Source organism: Hyla sarda, chromosome 1 (genome assembly GCF_029499605.1).
Source record: "Hyla sarda isolate aHylSar1 chromosome 1, aHylSar1.hap1, whole genome shotgun sequence".
Taxonomy (NCBI): domain Eukaryota; kingdom Metazoa; phylum Chordata; class Amphibia; order Anura; family Hylidae; genus Hyla; species Hyla sarda.
The window spans coordinates 309,242,923-309,261,341 of NC_079189.1; positions in this window are offsets into that span (position 1 = coordinate 309,242,923).

The window sequence follows — 18,419 nt, forward strand, 5'->3', positions numbered from 1 at the left end:
GTTATTAATGTTTAAAGTGACAGTGGTCAGATGTGCAAAAAATGGCCGGGTCCTAAGGTGTAAAATGGCTGGGTCCTTAAGAGGTTAAAGGGGTACTCCGGTGCCTAGACATCCTATCCCCTATCCAAAGGATAGGGGATAAGATGCCTGATCGCGGGGGACCCCCGTGATCTTGCACGGCGCACCCCGTTTAAAATCAGTCCCCGGAGCGTGTTCGGTCGGGTCTGATTACTGTCGATCACGGGGCCGGAGCGTTGTGACGTCAAGGCTCCGCCCTGTGTGATGTCACACTCCGCCCCCCTCAATGCAAGCCTATGGGAGTGGCGTGACAGCTGTAATCAGACCCGGAGCGACAGTAATCAGACCCTGAGCGAACACGCTCCGGGGACTGATTTTAATTGGGGTGCGGCGTGCAAGATCACGGGGGTCCCCAGCGGCGGGACATCCGAGATCAGGCATCTTATCCCCTATCCTTTGGATAGGGGATAAGATGTCTAAGCGCCGGAGTACCCCTTTAAGGATCAGACAATTACATTTTTACCTTTTCGTTTTTTCCTCCTTGCCTTCTAAAAAATCATAACTCTTTTATATTTTCATCCACAGACTAGTATGAGGGCTTGTTTTTTGCATGACCAGTTGTCCTTTGAATGACATAACTCACTTTACCATAAAATGTATAGCGCAACAAAAAAAAAATACTATTTATGTGGGGAAATTGATAAGAAAACCGCAATTTAGCAAATTTTGGAAGATTTAGTTTTCATGCTGTACACTTTACGGCAAAATAGACAAGTTTTCCTTATTCTGTTGGTCAATGCGATTAAAATGATACCCATGATTAAATACTTTTCTATTATTATACCGCTCAAAAAAAGTCGCAAACTTTTTAACCAATTTAGTGCATTTAAAATCCCTCTATTTTGCTGACCTATAACTTTTTCATTTTTCTGTATAAGCGGCGGTATGAGGGCTCATTTTTTGCACCGTGATCTGTAATTTTTTTTTATTCGACATTTGCATATATCAAACTTTTAATAAATTTTTTATCAATTTTTTGGGGAATAAAATGTTATAAAAAAGCAGCAATTTTGTACTTTTTTTTTTAACATTCACGCCATTCACCGTATGGGATAATTAACATTATATTTTAATAATTCGGATATTTATGCACGTGGTGATACCAAATGTTTATTTAACATTTTTTTACACTTTTTGGGGGTAAAATGGGGAAAAACTGACAATTAAAATTTTTATTGGGGGAGGGATTTTTTTTATAAATTTTTTACTTTCATTTTTTTAACTTTTATTTTTACACTTTAATAGACCCCATAGGGGACTATTTATAGCAATGATTTGATTACTAATACTGTTCAGTGCTATGCATAGGGCATAGCACTGATCAATGTTATCGGCTATCTTCTGCTCTGGTCTGCTCCATCTCAGACCAGAGAAGAAGACGCCGTGAGACGGACGGAGGCAGGTGAGGGCACCTCCGTCTGCCATTACAGATGATCGGATCGCCACGGCAGCGCTGCGGGCTATCCGATCGTCCACATTAAGTGCCGCACTTTTGCAGATGCCGTGATCTGTATTGATCACGTCATCTGAGGGGTTAATGGCAGACATCCGTGCGATCGCTGATGTCGGCCATTACCGGCGGGTCCCTGGCTGCTATCAGCTGCCGGAACCTGTCACGCATGACCCGAGCTTCGCTGCGATGCTCGCTATTATGTATAGGACGTAAATGTACGTCCTGATGTGTTAAGTACCACCTCACCAGGACATACATTTATGTCCTGCGTCGTTAAGGGGTTAACGACGCAGGTCCTCTGCACTGTATTCTGCGATGTGAAGTTCTCTTCACATCACAGATTCATATTTCCCGCAGAGAGCTGTGATTGGCCGGATGATTCCAGCCAATCACAACTCTCTGCAGGAAATATGAGTGGGTGTATATATACAGCACTGCAGGGGAGCAGAGAAGAGCGGCCATGATACCCGCATCTATACATTATTCTGGACGATCGCAGTGGGTGTCAGAAGTGACGCCCGCTGTGATCTGTCCTTAACTGCAGGTACTATCCATGTTGGGAGCAGTAGTACCTGCAGTTAAGGACAGATCACAGCGGGCGTCACTTCTGACACCCACTGCGATCGTCCTTCATCCTTCTGAGATGCGGAGTGGCTTTCTCCTGCACTCGCATCTCTGCACTATACTCCAGCCGGCCAGTGATGTGAATAGAAATTCACATCACTGATTCATATTTCCCGCTGAGAGCGGTAATTGGCTGGCACCATCTGGCCAATCACCACTCTGGGGGGAAAATATGAATCTGTGATGTGAATTTCTATTCACATCACTGGCCGACCCGGAGTATAGTGCAGAGATGTGAGCGCAGGAGAAAGCCGCTCAGCATTTCTGCAATATAAAGGACGATCGCATAGGGTGTCAGAAGTGACACCCAGGGCGATCTGTCTATTAGTTCTGGTACTACTACTCCCAGCATGGAACATTTTTAAAAAATAAAGAAAAAAAAACTTAAAAACACACACACTTTATTAAATACATTATTAAAATACATTACTAATAAAAAGGTTAACAACATTAATTATAAAAAATATATTATTTTACATTTAAATGGCCCTTTTCTACAATTTATTTTTTATTGTCGGCTACATGTTTAGGTCCCTGGCCCCACACATAAATTGGTCCCTGTTTAAAGTAAAACTGTCAGATATTTTCTCCCGCACTATCCACAGGTACTGCTGGATAGTGCGGGAGACGCTGATTAAAGCGAGCCCTATCTTCAACGGATCCGCCCGGCCGTTCGCCCGCAATTGTAGATTTTTTCTATGTGTATATCTTGCTGTAACTGGCACGGGTGGGTCTTCTGCAGGTAAACTGGCACTGACGTCAGCGCCGCTTATGAATATTCATCCCCCCTCCCTCCAGTTAGGAGCGGCGAAGAGAGGGAGAACGGGAGGGAGGGGGAATGAATATTCATAAGTGGCGCTGACGTCAGTGCCAGTTAAGCTGCAGAAGCCCTGCCCGTGCCAGTTACAGCAAGATATACACATAGAATAAAAGTACAATTGCGGGCGAACGGCCGGGCGGATCCGGGTAAGGTAGGGCTCGTTTTAATCAGCGTCTCCCGCACTATCCATCAGTACCTGTGGATAGTGCGGGAGAAAATATCTGACAGTTTTCCTTTAAAAATGTATTAAAATTTCATTATAAAAAATATACATTTAATAAAATATTCTTTTTTCCATCCCTACTGCATCTTTTATTTTTTCTGGTACCCAACAAATTTTGAAAAAATGCTAAAGGGGTCAAAAATGTAATTTCCACTCAAAGGCAAAAACGCAAAAAAAAAACGTTAACTTAGGAAAATGCTGTGGCATTTTTTCTTGCGTTTTTTTTGGACCAGAAAAAAAAGTGGAAACTTAGCCTTAGACTGCTATGACAGCCAAATGGGAACCCATGATCATGTTGCATTGCGGGCGATCAGGTGATTAAGGGCCCTTTTCCTTTGTCTAACTGCCTAGATGCCACATATGTCAGTTGTAATGCAAATGTACAGTAGATGTAGTTGTTGAATTCTTTTTTACAAGGGTGAACAGTAAAATGAGCATGTAAATGATGCTTCATGAAGACCATATGTTCACATGTATAATAGAGCAAAGAGAAGAGTGTGAATCAGCTCACCCCAGGCCCACGATACGAGCACAGAGAGTGGTGTGGACTACACCCAAATGGTCAGAAGCAAAAAGATGAAAAACTCCAGCTCGATTTGCAGATCAGTATGCCGTCTTTATTTCTGGACGCTACATGGATCACAGGTAAGACAGGATGTGACGCGTTTTGGCCAAGTGCTGGCCTTACTCATACAATGAATTATCCCACGAAAATCGTATTTGTAGGCATGGGGAGGAACCCGGATAAGCCCCAGGTGAACATACCTGTGTGGGAATCACAGGTTCCCGCATGGCTACTAACATCAGTAAAAAAACACATGTATTAGAAAATAGCATTATTTTGCAATGTTTAAATGAACAGATGAAAAAACAAAACAACAGAAAAAATTGTGTACAATGGCGCAAAAGAAAACGCACAAACAACAGTTAGAGTGATTAAAAACTATTGTAAAAAAAATAAATGTATGTGTTGGTGGGAGAGGGGGAATCTCTTCGCCCACGAAAATCCCTTCATTTCTTTCATTGTCTGGTATGGCCGCTACATCGATGACCTCCTCTTTATTTGGGGGTCCGATGTGGCGGCCATACAGGACTTTGAACAGTATCTTAACCACAATTGTCTTGGCCTTGTTTTCTTATTGAATTTTCACTCTACTGAAATTTCTTTTCTGGACCTGAAATTACAGGGTGATATTGATACCCAGCATATTATAACCAAAACTTATAGAAAAGAAACATCAGTAAACTCCATTCTTCATGCAAAATCTTGTCACCCCTCTCATGTGATCCATAATATCCCTGTGGGTGAGATGATCCGCGCAAGAAGAAATTGTTCTGATTTAACTGACTTCAGAATTGAGGCCAGGGAAATTAGTAAACGTCTGATGGAAAGGGGTTATCCTATATGGAATATTGAAAAAGCCTATCAAATAGCAGTGCATGAAGTCAATCTAACATGATTCAACCTGAAACAAAAACTCATGAAAATAAAAAGTCTAATGGGAATAGTGGTGTAAAAGTTGTAATGTTTTCCACCCAATTTAGCAAACAATATGGATCTATATGCAACATCATTAAAAAAGATATGCCCATCATAACAACAGATCCTGCATTTGCTCCCATTCTAACCAATGGCTATAGATGTGTGGCACGCCGTGCTCCCACACTTGGACAGAAATGATCACCTAGTTTATACAATAACAAACCATCTTCAAATCCTGTATGGTTGGAACATAAGGGACTTTTCAAGTGTGGCCAAAGAATATGCATCTGTTGTAAAGTCTTATCCCCAGGGACCCATTTTAAATCCTGTATCAACCAGGAGTCTTTTCCAATAAAACAGTACATTAATTGTAACACCAAATATGTCATTTATTTATTTACATGCGACTCCTGTTTGGTCCAGTGTGTGGGTTGTACCACTATATCTTTAAAAACATGAATTAGGAAGCACTTGTCCGATGTTCCATTCTTTAAGAGCAGAAATGTCTCCTTGGTGTCAAAACACATTCCAACTCCTCTATCCGATTACAGGAGATAGAAAGAGTGTCTTGCCTCCCAAGAGGAGGCAATCACAAACGAAAATTAATGGATCACGAAATATTTTGGATCCTTAAATTGGACACCAGATCCCCAAAGGGTCTTAACATCAGACAAGATGTCATCTTTTTTTTTTTTTTACAATAGTTTTTAATCACTCTAACTGTTGTTTGTGCGTTTTCTTTTGCGCCATTGTACACAATTTTTCTGTTGTTTTGTTTTTTCATCTGTTCATTTAAACATTCCAAAATAATGCTATTTACTAATACATGTGTTTTTTACTGATGTTAGTAGCCATGCAGGAACCTGTGATTCCCACACAGGTGTGTTCACCTGGGGCTTATCCGGGTTCCTCCCCATGCCTACAAATGCGATTTTTGTGGGATAATTCATTGTATGAGTAAGGCCAGCACTTGGCCGAAACGCGTCACATCCTGTCTTACCTGTTGTTACGCCTAGCGCTCCGGGTCCCCGCTCCTCCCCGGAGCGCTCACGGCGTCTTTCTCCCTGCAGCGCCCCGGTCAGTCCCGCTGACCGGGAGCGCTGCACTGTCTTGGCCGTTGGGGATGCGATTCGCACAGCGGGACGCGCCCGCTCGCGAATCGCATCCCAGGTCACTTACCCGTCCCGGTCCCCTGCTGTCATGTGCTGGCGCGCGCGGCTCCGCTCTCTAGGGCGCGCGCGCGCCAGCTCTCTGAGACTTAAAGGGCCAGTGCACCAATGATTGGTGCCTGGCCCAATTAGCTTAATTGGCTTCCACCTGCTCCCTGGCTATATCTGATCTCCTCCCATGCACTCCCTTGCCGGATCTTGTTGCCTTGTGCCAGTGAAAGCGTTTAGTGTGTCCAAAGCCTGTGTACCTGAACTTCTGCTACCCATCCTGACTACGAACCTTGCCGCCTGCCCCTGACCTTCTGCTACGTCTGACCTTGCCTCTGCCTAGTCCTTCTGTCCCACGCCTTCTCAGCAGTCAGCGAGGTAGAGCCGTTGCTAGTGGATACGACCTGGTTGCTACTGCCGCAGCAAGACCATCCCGCTTTGCGGCGGGCTCTGGTGAAAACCAGTAGCCTCTTAGAACCGGTCCACTAGCACGGTCCACGCCAATCCCTCGCTGACACAGAGGATCCACTACCTGGAAGCCGAATCGTGACAGTAGATCCGGCCATGGATCCCGCTGAGGTGCCGCTGCCAAGTCTCGCTGATCTTCCCACGGTGGTCGCTCAGCAATCGCAGCAGATTGCCCAACAAGGACAGCAGCTGTCGCAGTTGACCGCCATGTTACAGCAACTTCTGCCTCTGCTACAGCAGCAACCATCTCCTCCGCCAGCTCCTGCACCTCCTCCGCAGCGAGTGGCCGCTCCTAACCTCCGCTTGTCCCTGCCGGACAAATTTGATGGGGACTCTAAACTCTGCCGTGGATTTTTGTCTCAGTGTTCCCTGCATATGGAGATGTTGTCGGACTTGTTTCCTTCAGAACGGTCTAAGGTGGCGTTCGTAGTAAGCCTTCTTTCAGGAAAGGCCTTGTCTTGGGCCACACCGCTCTGGGACCGCAATGATCCTGCCACAGCCACAGTCCAGGCCTTCTTCACTGAACTCCGGAGAGTCTTCGAGGAGCCAGCCCGAGCTTCTTCTGCCGAGACTGCCCTGTTGAACCTGGTCCAGGGTAATTCTTCAGTGGGCGAGTACGCCATCCAATTTCGTACTCTTGCTTCTGAGTTATCATGGAATAACGAGGCTCTCTGCGCGACCTTTAAAAAAGGCCTATCCAGTCGCATCAAGGATGTGCTGGCCGCACGAGAGATTCCTGCCAATCTGCAAGAACTCATCCATCTAGCTACCCGCATTGACATGCGTTTTTCTGAGCGACACCAAGAGCTCCGCCAGGAAAAAGACTTAGATCTCTGGGCACCTCTCCCACAGTATCCGTTGCAATCTACGCCTGGGCCTCCCGCCGAGGAGGCCATGCAAGTGGATAAGTCTCGCCTGACCCAGGAAGAGAGGAATCGCCGTAGGGAAGAAAATCTCTGTCTTTACTGTGCCAGTACCGAGCATTTCTTGGTGGATTGCCCTATCCGTCCTCCACGCCTGGGAAACGCACGCACGCACCCAGCTCACGTGGGTGTGGCGTCTCTTGGTTCCAAGTCTGCTCCTCCACGTCTCACGGTACCCGTGCGGATTTCTTCTTCAGCCAACTCCTCCCTCTCAGCCGTGGCCTGCTTGGACTCCGGTGCCTCTGGAAATTTTATTTTGGAGTCGTTTGTTAATAAATTCAGCATCCCGGTGACCCGTCTCGTCAAGCCGCTCTACATTTCCGCGGTCAACGGAGCCAGATTGGACTGCACCGTGCGTTACCGCACAGAGCCCCTCCTCATGTCTATTGGACCCCACCTTGAGAGAATTGAGTTCTTCATTCTCCCCAACTGTACCTCTGAGGTCCTCCTCGGTCTGCCTTGGCTCCGGCTTCATTCCCCCACCATTGATTGGACCACCGGGGAGATCAGGAACTGGGACTCTGCCTGCCACAGGAAGTGCCTCTCCCCCCCTCCCAGTCCCGTCAGGCAAGCCTCTGTGCCTCCCCATGGCCCCCGTCCTGGTGTCACACTGCCCCGTGCCAGGCCTCGCCCTCTGCCCTCCCTCCCCATTCCCACTCCTGCTGTACTGCCTGCCGTTGAGGAAACCCTCCATTCTTTCCCGGTGTCCTCATCCCAGGGGAGGCAGTTACCGGACAAAGAGAAGGGGAGACCTAAGGGGGGGGGTACTGTTACGCCTAGCGCTCCGGGTCCCCGCTCCTCCCCGGAGCGCTCACGGCGTCTTTCTCCCTGCAGCGCCCCGGTCAGTCCCGCTGACCGGGAGCGCTGCACTGTCTTGGCCGTTGGGGATGCGATTCGCACAGCGGGACGCGCCCGCTCGCGAATCGCATCCCAGGTCACTTACCCGTCCCGGTCCCCTGCTGTCATGTGCTGGCGCGCGCGGCTCCGCTCTCTAGGGCGCGCGCGCGCCAGCTCTCTGAGACTTAAAGGGCCAGTGCACCAATGATTGGTGCCTGGCCCAATTAGCTTAATTGGCTTCCACCTGCTCCCTGGCTATATCTGATCTCCTCCCATGCACTCCCTTGCCGGATCTTGTTGCCTTGTGCCAGTGAAAGCGTTTAGTGTGTCCAAAGCCTGTGTACCTGAACTTCTGCTACCCATCCTGACTACGAACCTTGCCGCCTGCCCCCGACCTTCTGCTACGTCTGACCTTGCCTCTGCCTAGTCCTTCTGTCCCACGCCTTCTCAGCAGTCAGCGAGGTAGAGCCGTTGCTAGTGGATACGACCTGGTTGCTACTGCCGCAGCAAGACCATCCCGCTTTGCGGCGGGCTCTGGTGAAAACCAGTAGCCTCTTAGAACCGGTCCACTAGCACGGTCCACGCCAATCCCTCGCTGACACAGAGGATCCACTACCTGGAAGCCGAATCGTGACACCTGTGATCCATGTAGCATCCAGAAATAAAGACGGCATACTGATCTACAAATCGAGCTCGAGTCTTTCATCTTTTTGCATGTATAATAGAGTATTTTTTTTAATTTCTTGCATGGTAATGAAACCATACATTCCCTGCACGCTAAATATTTACTGTCTTCAGTGCTCAAACAAATTTTTCCCCGTAATGATTGTTAGATATTCTGAGACATTAAATCAAGAGAACCACAATAGATCCTACAAGAACATTTCTCGTATCAAAGTACCAAGAAGGACCACATGATGTCACTATCACACCTGAAAGAGTAAAACACATTGATTTAGCTCAGTATTTTCTTATATACTGTGTGCACAGATAAGCACATTGTTTCTTTTTTTAAACACACAACATGCCTAAAAATTTACAGCACATCAATAGTGGGCTCAGGCTATGTAGGAGGATAGGAAATTTGATACCAAAACATGAGGAATTTAAATGTACTTTTTTTTTTACATGAAACACAAATAGAAGATTTGGCCACCTAAGCACCTCAAGCACTCCAAATGGACTACTGGTTTGAAGGGGTACCTTGGTGGAAAATGTTTATTTTTTTAAAATGAACTGGTGCCAGAAAGTTAAACAGATTTGTAAATTACTTAATACTTCCAGTACTTATCAGCTGCTGTATGCTCCAGAGTAAGTTCTTTTTTTTTTAATTTCTTTTCTGTGTTCTCTGCTGACACCCCTGTCCCTGTCAAGAACTGTCCAGAGCAGAAGAGGTTTGATATAGAGATTTGCTCCTGCTCTGTTTTTAACCTTAGTACTCCTTTAGGGGGAATTCACATGTACACATATTTAATGCGCAGTTTTTGAACCTGCATATTTGATGTTGTGCTGTCATTTACTTTATATTGAAATGTGCAGCATAAAATCTGCAGATTCAAAATATGCAAATCAAATATGCTCAGGATACTGTACATGTGAATACACCCTTAACCCGATAACGACCATGGACGAGTATAGACGTCCAGGTTGACGTCCGTTCCCGCACCTGGACGTCTATACTCGTCCATTCTTCTCGTGGGTGCTGCCCAGTGCATCTAATAAAAAAAAAAGCATAATGTGTAGGATCGCATTGGCGGACATCCGCAGCATGTAATATGCTGCGGATGTCCACCATGTGATCCTACACATTATGCAGCAGTCACGGTAATGAGCTCGCTGCTGCGGCTGGGTAGCTTTGTGTGTCCACTCATAGCGGTGGATGAGCTACCCAGCCGCAGCAGTGATGGATATATTCGCCATGAGCGGGTACTTATTCCCACAACATGGCGGATATATCCATCAGGAGCCTTAACTGTCACAGACAGACGCGTTATACTGCCAGCCGACCAAGGACCAATCAGAGAGGTCCCTGGTCCAGCCAATAACTTGTAGGGGTGCGGTATATAAATGGGGTCACTTGTGGGGGTGGGGGTACTGTTCTGCCCTGAAAGCCAAATGGCGCTCCTCTACTTCTGAGTCTTACCACGTGGCCAAGGAACCATATATGGCCAAAGCGGGGGTATTTCCGAACATGGGACAAGCAGCTAAATAAAATATAGGGTGCATTTCTTTCAATATCAGAAGTGATGTACAAAAAATATGCCCCCCAAATGATGCATTTGTGAAAAATAGCAAATTTCGAATTTTTAACACTGACTTTGGAATAATTCCTGCCAAAAAACTATGGTGTTAAAATACTCACTGTACCCCCTAGCGAATACCTTGAGGGGTCTAGTTTTTAAAATGGGGTCATTTGGGGGGGTGTTCCTATGTTCTACTACCTTTTAATTTCTGCAAACCTTGCATAGCTCATAAAAAAAGATGTACTTTTCAAATTTTCTAAATTTTCTAAATTTCAAGTTAAATTGTTAGGCTTCTGACTAATTTAAAATGTAAATTAAAAACTAAAAAATGACGTCAAAATAAAGTAGACATCTGAAAGTATAAGTTTCATAAACTATTTGGTCAGTATGTATAAATATATGCAACCTATTAGTGTTACAATAGCAAAAAATCGTAATTTTTTGTAAAAATTTCATGATTTTTTGCATTGTAAAAAAAAAAATACAAATGATATCAGCTTACTTTTACTATGTACATGAAGGACGACTTGTGACAAAAAAACAATGTCAGAATTATCGTGATTGGCAAAACGTTACCAGAGTTATTCTCTAATAAAGACAGACATCCCCGATTTGAAAAAACAGGCCTGGTCTTTCAGGGGCGTACAGGTTTATTTGTATTGGTCCTTAAGGGGTTAAAGAAATAAAGCTAATTTCATGCCACAAAGAACATCTTGTACTGTAGTTTGTTAAAGCAAATTAAATACAGAAAACATCTCCAAAAGACCACCGCTTTAAGAAGACCACCCCCTTATCCAGTCCAACTTTTATGCAACACATTTTTAAATCCCTTTCCAGTCCCCCCACGGTATTATTCATAGAGACAATTTTCTTTGAGAAGATCACCACCCCCTTAAAATAAGCAGTATGTTTACTTTACCCATGGGAGGATAGTGATGATGTGTTGTGCCGTCACTCACCGGCTGTAGCAGCCATGTGTCTACATGTCATTGTTAGAAAACACAGACCTGTAGGGAACCCCAAAAGCCACATCATGGGGGTGCAGGGGATCAGTAAGGTGATTATACTTTTAATGTGCAGAAGGGAAATCCACACCAAAATATACAGAATTCAGTGCTACACAGTTGCCTGCATCTTTTTATAGATTAGTTAAAAAAAAAAAAAAATCACTGTATATTTGTTAACTTTATGAGGAAAAAAAGTGAAGACGGTTTTCTTAGCGGATATCACATAGTGTATCTTAGACTGAGATTACAGAGATACTCCCTGTAGAATGGAGATTGTACTCTCCATATTACTAGCTTGATTCCTAGAAGAGTCTACTAAATTTAAGATTTAAAAAAGTAAAAGTCACAGAAACACATTGTAGCACTAACCATACCATTGTGCCATAGATAATTGTAAGTGGTCACAAAAGTAGATCCACTAATCCTGCCGAAATGAAATAGCATGCCATAGCAATCCATGATGCAAGCATAAAGAATGCTGACATTGGTCTCCAGGGCAACAGTGACATCTGTTATAATGAAACATACGTAAATAAAAGGGCTCACCACAATAAGCTACACTTGGAAAAAGAACAGTGAATATATTGAAGATGAAAAAAAATGACCAGATGGTGTTTTTAAAGAATATAACTGTACCTGCTATGCTTGGAGTCTTTTACTATCTTGAAGACAATCTATTTAAAAACAAAACCATAGGCAGGTATTGGAAATGGCCCTCCTTTATCAGCATGATACCTAATAGATGCCTAATTAGTTATAGAATTGTAAGCAAAGCCTTTAAAACACTACTGCCATTTTATAAAAACTCAGGCAGACATATCAAACATTTTAAATTTGTCGGGGTCTCACTGCTGAGATCCTTTCTGGTCTGTGCATATACCGTATATACTCGAGTATAAGCCGAGTTTTTCAACATGATTTTTGATGCTGAAAACGTCCCCATCGGCTTCTACTCAAGTGAAGAAAAAATAAATCACAGGCATACTGGTGGGGATGGCGAGGGGGATGGGCCAGGCCGTCCATCGCACCCAACTACGCTGCAGGGACCATCCAAATTCCAGTGGGGAGGGTGAGCCAGTCCAGGCCATCCATCTTGACTGGGAGGCCCTCTTCACCGCTCCGGGCCAGCCCCAGACTAGTGACGCATTGACACAGCCGCACAGGGATGTCCGTGTGCAGCAGACGTCCATGCGCACGGACGTCCCTCCACAACGTCATCAATGCAGCGTCACTAGTACGGGGCAGGCCCGGAGCGGAGAAGAGGGCCTCCTGGTCAAGATGGACAGCCCGGACCGGCTCAACTCTCCCCTTGGAATTTGGACGGTCCTCGCAGCTTAGATGGGTGACTATGGATGGCTCCTAGGGAAGGACCAGCAGAGCTACAACTGGGGAAGTGAGTAGAGAACAAGAGAGGGGGGTATGTATGACGACAAAGGTCTAGATGATGACAGTAGGGATGAGGGGGGTCTGAATGATGACAGGGGGGGATAATGGGGGTCTGGATGATAACAGGGGGTCGGGATGATGACAGAGGGGGTCGGGATGGTGACAGGGGGATTGGGGGGATGATGTTTCCCCCCCCCCCCCCAAGGCTTATACTTGAGTCAATACGTTTTTTCACAGGTTTTTGGGGTGAAATTAGAGGCCTCGGCTTATATTCGGGCCGGCCTATACTCAAGTATATACGGTAGTAAGAAGAAGCGTGTTGCACCCCCTTGCTTGGCACTCGCTCCAGTTCTCTGCAGAAGATGAACTATACACAGACCAGTATACTATACAGTATCTGTATACAATATAAGTGATAATATACAGGACCATATGGTGGTAGATATCAGCTGTACACAGGATGCGTTTACCATAAGTGATTACAGTTACATTTTGGGGCTCACACTTACGTCTTTTCTGATCAGCGGCGTCCTCTTTACTTTTCTTCTCTGTCCGGATAAGACCGCCATGGGGATCTCTTAACATCTGCAGGGCAAACATGTCAGGCTTTACATTTTTCCAGTGCCCTCCCCTCTTCTACACAATCTTTCCATCTACAGACCCAAAAACTGTAATAATGACCTCCTTGGTGTCCTGCACAGTAAAAGGGACGGTAGGTAGGTAGCCAGGTAAATAGGTAGGTAGATCAGGAAGCCAGATATGTAGGTAGTTGACAAACCAGGTAGGTAGGGGGCTAGCTAGGTAGTTAGGCAGCCATGTATGAAGGCCAGGTATGTACATAGTTAGGTAGCTGGGTATGTAGGTAGTTAGATAGCCTGGTATGTAGGTAAATAGTTAGGCATCCAGATATAAAGTTAGGTAGCCCCCCTTCCCTGTAGGTATAGACAGCGGAGTTAACCCCTCCCCTTCCTTGTAGGTATAGGCAGCAGAGTTAGCCCCCCTTCACCAAAGGTATAGGCAGCAGAGTGAGCCCCCCATCCTTCCCCATAGGTATAGGCAGCAGACTTAACCCCCCTTACCCATAGGTATAGGCATCAGTGTTAAACCCCCTTCCCAATAGGTATAGGAACAGAGGTAACACCCCTTTCTCCTTAGGCATAGGCAGCAGAGTCCCACCCCCCCACCCCCTTTCCCCATAGGTATAGGCAGAGTTAACCCCTCCATTCCCCATAGGTATAGGAAGAGTTAAACCCCCTTTTCCCCATAGGTATATGCAGAATTACCCCCCCCCTTTCCCCATAGGTATAGACAGAGTTACCCCCCCCTCTTCCCCATTGGTATAGGCAGAGTTACTCCCCCCCTCTTTCTCATAGGTGTATGCAGAGTTACACCCCCCTCTTTCCCATAGGTATATGCAGAGTTACACCCCCCTCTTTCCCATAGGTATAGGCAGAGTTACAACCCCCCCTCTTTCCCATAAGTATATACAAAGTTACACCCCCCTCCCTCTTTCCCATAGGTATATCCAGAGTTACATCCCCCTTTCCCATAGGTATATGCAGAGTTACACCCCCCTCTTTCCCATAGGTATATGCAGTTCTCCTGTTCAGACTCCACAGGGCTCATGTGGCCGTGAGATGTAGGCACCACATCTCCATTGCCCTGACCAGCCATCGTTTCCAACACGTGTGGTAAGAAATGAAGCAGTGGAATGACGTTGTTCATCCCTTAATCCTGGCGAATTACAAATAATATGGCTTCCTCAAAGGGCTTGAGCAAACGGCAAGTGTCACGTATGAGCTGCCACTGGTTGACATTGAAGTTACATAAGGGAGTACCCCTATCTGCTTGGATGATCAAGAAATTAGTGATGGCTTTTCTCTGTTCTTATAGACGGTCCAACATATGCAGGGTGAAATTCCAACATGTGGCAACGTCACAAATTAGTCTATGTTGGGGGATACCGTTCTGACGCTGCAGCTCAAGGAGGGTGTGCTTTGTGGTTTACGAGTGGCTGAAGTGTATGCAAAGTTTCCTTACCATTGTTAGGATGTCTTGCAAATGGGGGGAACACTTCAGGAACTGCTTGATAACCAGATGGTATACACATGGTATACTGAAGGGGCACTGAGACTTGTCTGGGCAGTGGAGACTGAGGACATGGTGAAGGATGAGGAGGAGGAGTCGCACACTGTCACAGGACCAACAGGCTGAGAGCGTGGAGGAGGAAGTGGCGTGACCTGTCCAAGTTGGTGTTGTGGCTGTGCAGGAACCAAAGGGCCGTAAAGGACATGTATTGTCCCTGACCATAGTTACAACTCCAGACGTCTGCGCTGCCGTGCACTTTGGTACACACCGACAGGCTCAAGGACAGGCCCACCTTCTCTTCCACAAAATTGTGCAGGGCTGGTACTGCCTTCTTCACAAAGAAATGACGGCTTGGCACAAGCCATCAGTTCTCTGAAAGGTGCCGAGTCCACCACTTGAAAAGGGAGAGACTGCAGCACCAGCAACTTAGACAGGAGCACATTTAGCTTTGGATGAGTGGGCGCATACTGTTGTCTCTTGGACATGGCTTCGCCGATGGATTGTTGCTTGAATGCCTGACTAAAAGTAGGAGGAGCAGGAGCATCTGGAGCAACAGAAGGAGGGTATTACACACAGCTTCCATTGGCTGAGGTGGGGGAGCCTTGGCTGGCTGAAAGAGGGAGTGGGTGATGCAGCAGGCTGGACCACTACATCGAAGTCACGGTTCTCCCAGACCGCTTTATGGTGACGCAGCATATGTTGATGCAGGGCCATGGTGCCAACATTGGGACCCTGGCCATGCTTCACCTTCTGTTGACATATCTTGCATGTAGCTATGTGAACCTCCTCCGGATGCTTGATGAAAAACTGCAACACTGCTGAGTAGCTGATTTTCCCACCAACAGTCCGCACTAATTGACTGCTACTGCTGCTGTCTCCATGAACCCCTGTTCCACTACCTCCCGTGAAGGTAGGCTGCCACGAAGCAGGTGGTCTCCCCCAGGCACATTTGTCTCCAGAATTTCCACTTCTGCCACCACGCTGATTGCCAACCATGCTAACGCCTTGCTGGCTCACCTGCTGCCTCACAGGCAACCTGCAACTCTCTTCTCCTGATGATGATGAAGCCCCTTCTGCACCAGGCTCCCAATTGTGATCGGCTTCATCATCATCAACAAATGTCTGCACATCACTGATGTCCTCCTCAGGTTCCTCAACAGTGTCTGCTTCATGACCCTGAATGCTGGCAACACTTCCTCCCACGTCACTCTCCTCATCACTACTTGCCCGCCTAACGGGGGAAGCGGCAGATGTCTCCTCCACTTGTTGGCTGGGCAGTAGCTGCTAACTGTCCGCTATTAGAGATTGTCCTCACTGAATAGTGTAGCTGGACCCACAGCATAAGATACTTCTTAAGGGGAGGGAACAGCATAGGACAGAGGCAATGGGAGGACAGGGACTGCTCCCGGGCCATGCCAACTGAGGGTTGTGTCTGAGGAACGCACCGACTGTTGACTGGGGGTATCAGATGTCACTTGTTATGAAGTGGATGAACATGTTAACTAGTGTTGCCCTCAAATATTCGTGATTCGAATTTTATTCGCGAATATCGCATATTCGCGATTTCGCGAGTATTCGCGAATATAGCACTATATATTCAAAATTACGAATATTGTTTTTTTTTTTTTTTTTTCCCACAGTGCACATCACACTGATCATCCCTCTCTGCTTCCAGCTTGCTAAAGAAGGCTCTAATACTACTGTGTGAGACCGGTGCACGCATATGCGAATATTCGCGAATATTGAGCAAGTATCCCACCCCTTCACTATTAATATTGCATCATATGTGATGACATCAGCCGCTCCTCTTATAACGCTCCAGTACTGATATAATGTCTATATATTACATCATATGTGACTGATATCAGCCGCTTCTCTTATAACACTCCAGTACTGATATAACCTCTATATATTACATCATATGTGACTGATATCAGCTGCTCCTCTTATAACGCTCCAGTACTGATATCACCTCTATATATTACATCACATGTGATATCAGCCGCTCCTCTTATAACGCTCCAGTACTGATATAATCTCTATATATTACATCATATGTGACTAATATCAGCCGCTCCTCTTATAACGCTCCAGTACTGATATAACCTCTATATATTACATCATATGTGACTGATATCAGCCGCTCCTCTTATAATGCTCCAGTACTGATATAACCTCTATATCTTACATCACATGTGATATCAGCCGCTCCTCTTATAACGCTCCAGTACTGATATAATCTCTATATATTACATCACATGTGACTGATATCAGCCGCTCGTCTTATAACGCTCCAGTACTGATATAACCTCTATATATTACATCATATGTGATGATATCAGCCGCTCCTCTTATAACGCTCCAGTACTGATATAATCTCTATATACTACATCATATATGACTGATATCAGCCGCTCCTCTTATAACGCTCCAGTACTGATATAACCTCTATTTATTACATCATATGTGACTGATATCAGACGCTCCTCTTATAACGCTCCAGTACTGATATAATCTCTATATATTACATCATATATGACTGATATCAGCCGCTCCTCTTATAACGCTCCAGTACTGATATAACCTCTATATCTTACATCACATGTGATATCAGCCGCTCCTCTTATAACGCTCCAGTACTGATATAATCTCTATATATTACATCATATGTGACTAATATCAGCCGCTCCTCTTATAACACTCCAGTACTGATATAATCTCTATATATTACATCACATGTGACTAATATCAGCCGCTCCTCTTATAACGCTCCAGTACTGATATAACCTCTATATATTACATCATATGTGATGATATCAGCCGCTCCTCTTATAACGCTCCAGTACTGATATAATGTCTATATATTACATCATATGTGACTGATATCAGCCGTTCCTCTTATAACGCTCCAGTACTGATATAATCTCTATATATTACATCATATGTGATGATATCAGCGCTCCTCTTATAACACTCCAGTACTGAAATAATCTCTATATACTACATCATATATGACTGATATCAGCCGCTCCTCTTATAACGCTCCAGTACTGATATAACCTCTATTTATTACATCATATGTGACTGATATCAGACGCTCCTCTTATAACGCTCCAGTACTGATATAACCTCTATATATTACATCACATGTGATATCAGCCGCTCCTCTTATAACGCTCCAGTACTGATATAATGTCTATATATTACATCATATGTGACTGACATCAGCCGCTCCTCTTATAACACTCCAGTACTGATATAACCTCTATATATTACATCATATGTGATGATATCAGCCGCTCCTCTTATAACGCTCCAATACTGATATAATGTCTATATATTACATCATATGTGACTGATATCAGCCGCTCCTCTTATAACACTCCAGTACTGATGTAACCTCTATATATTACATCATATGTGATGATATCAGCCGCTCCTCTTATACCGCTCCAGTACTGATATAACCTCTATATATTACATCATATGTGATGATATCAGCCGCTCCTCTTATAACGCTCCAGTACTGATATAATGTCTATATATTACATCATATGTGACTGATATCAGCCGCTCCTCTTATAACACTCCAGTACTGATATAACCTCTATATATTACATCACATGTGA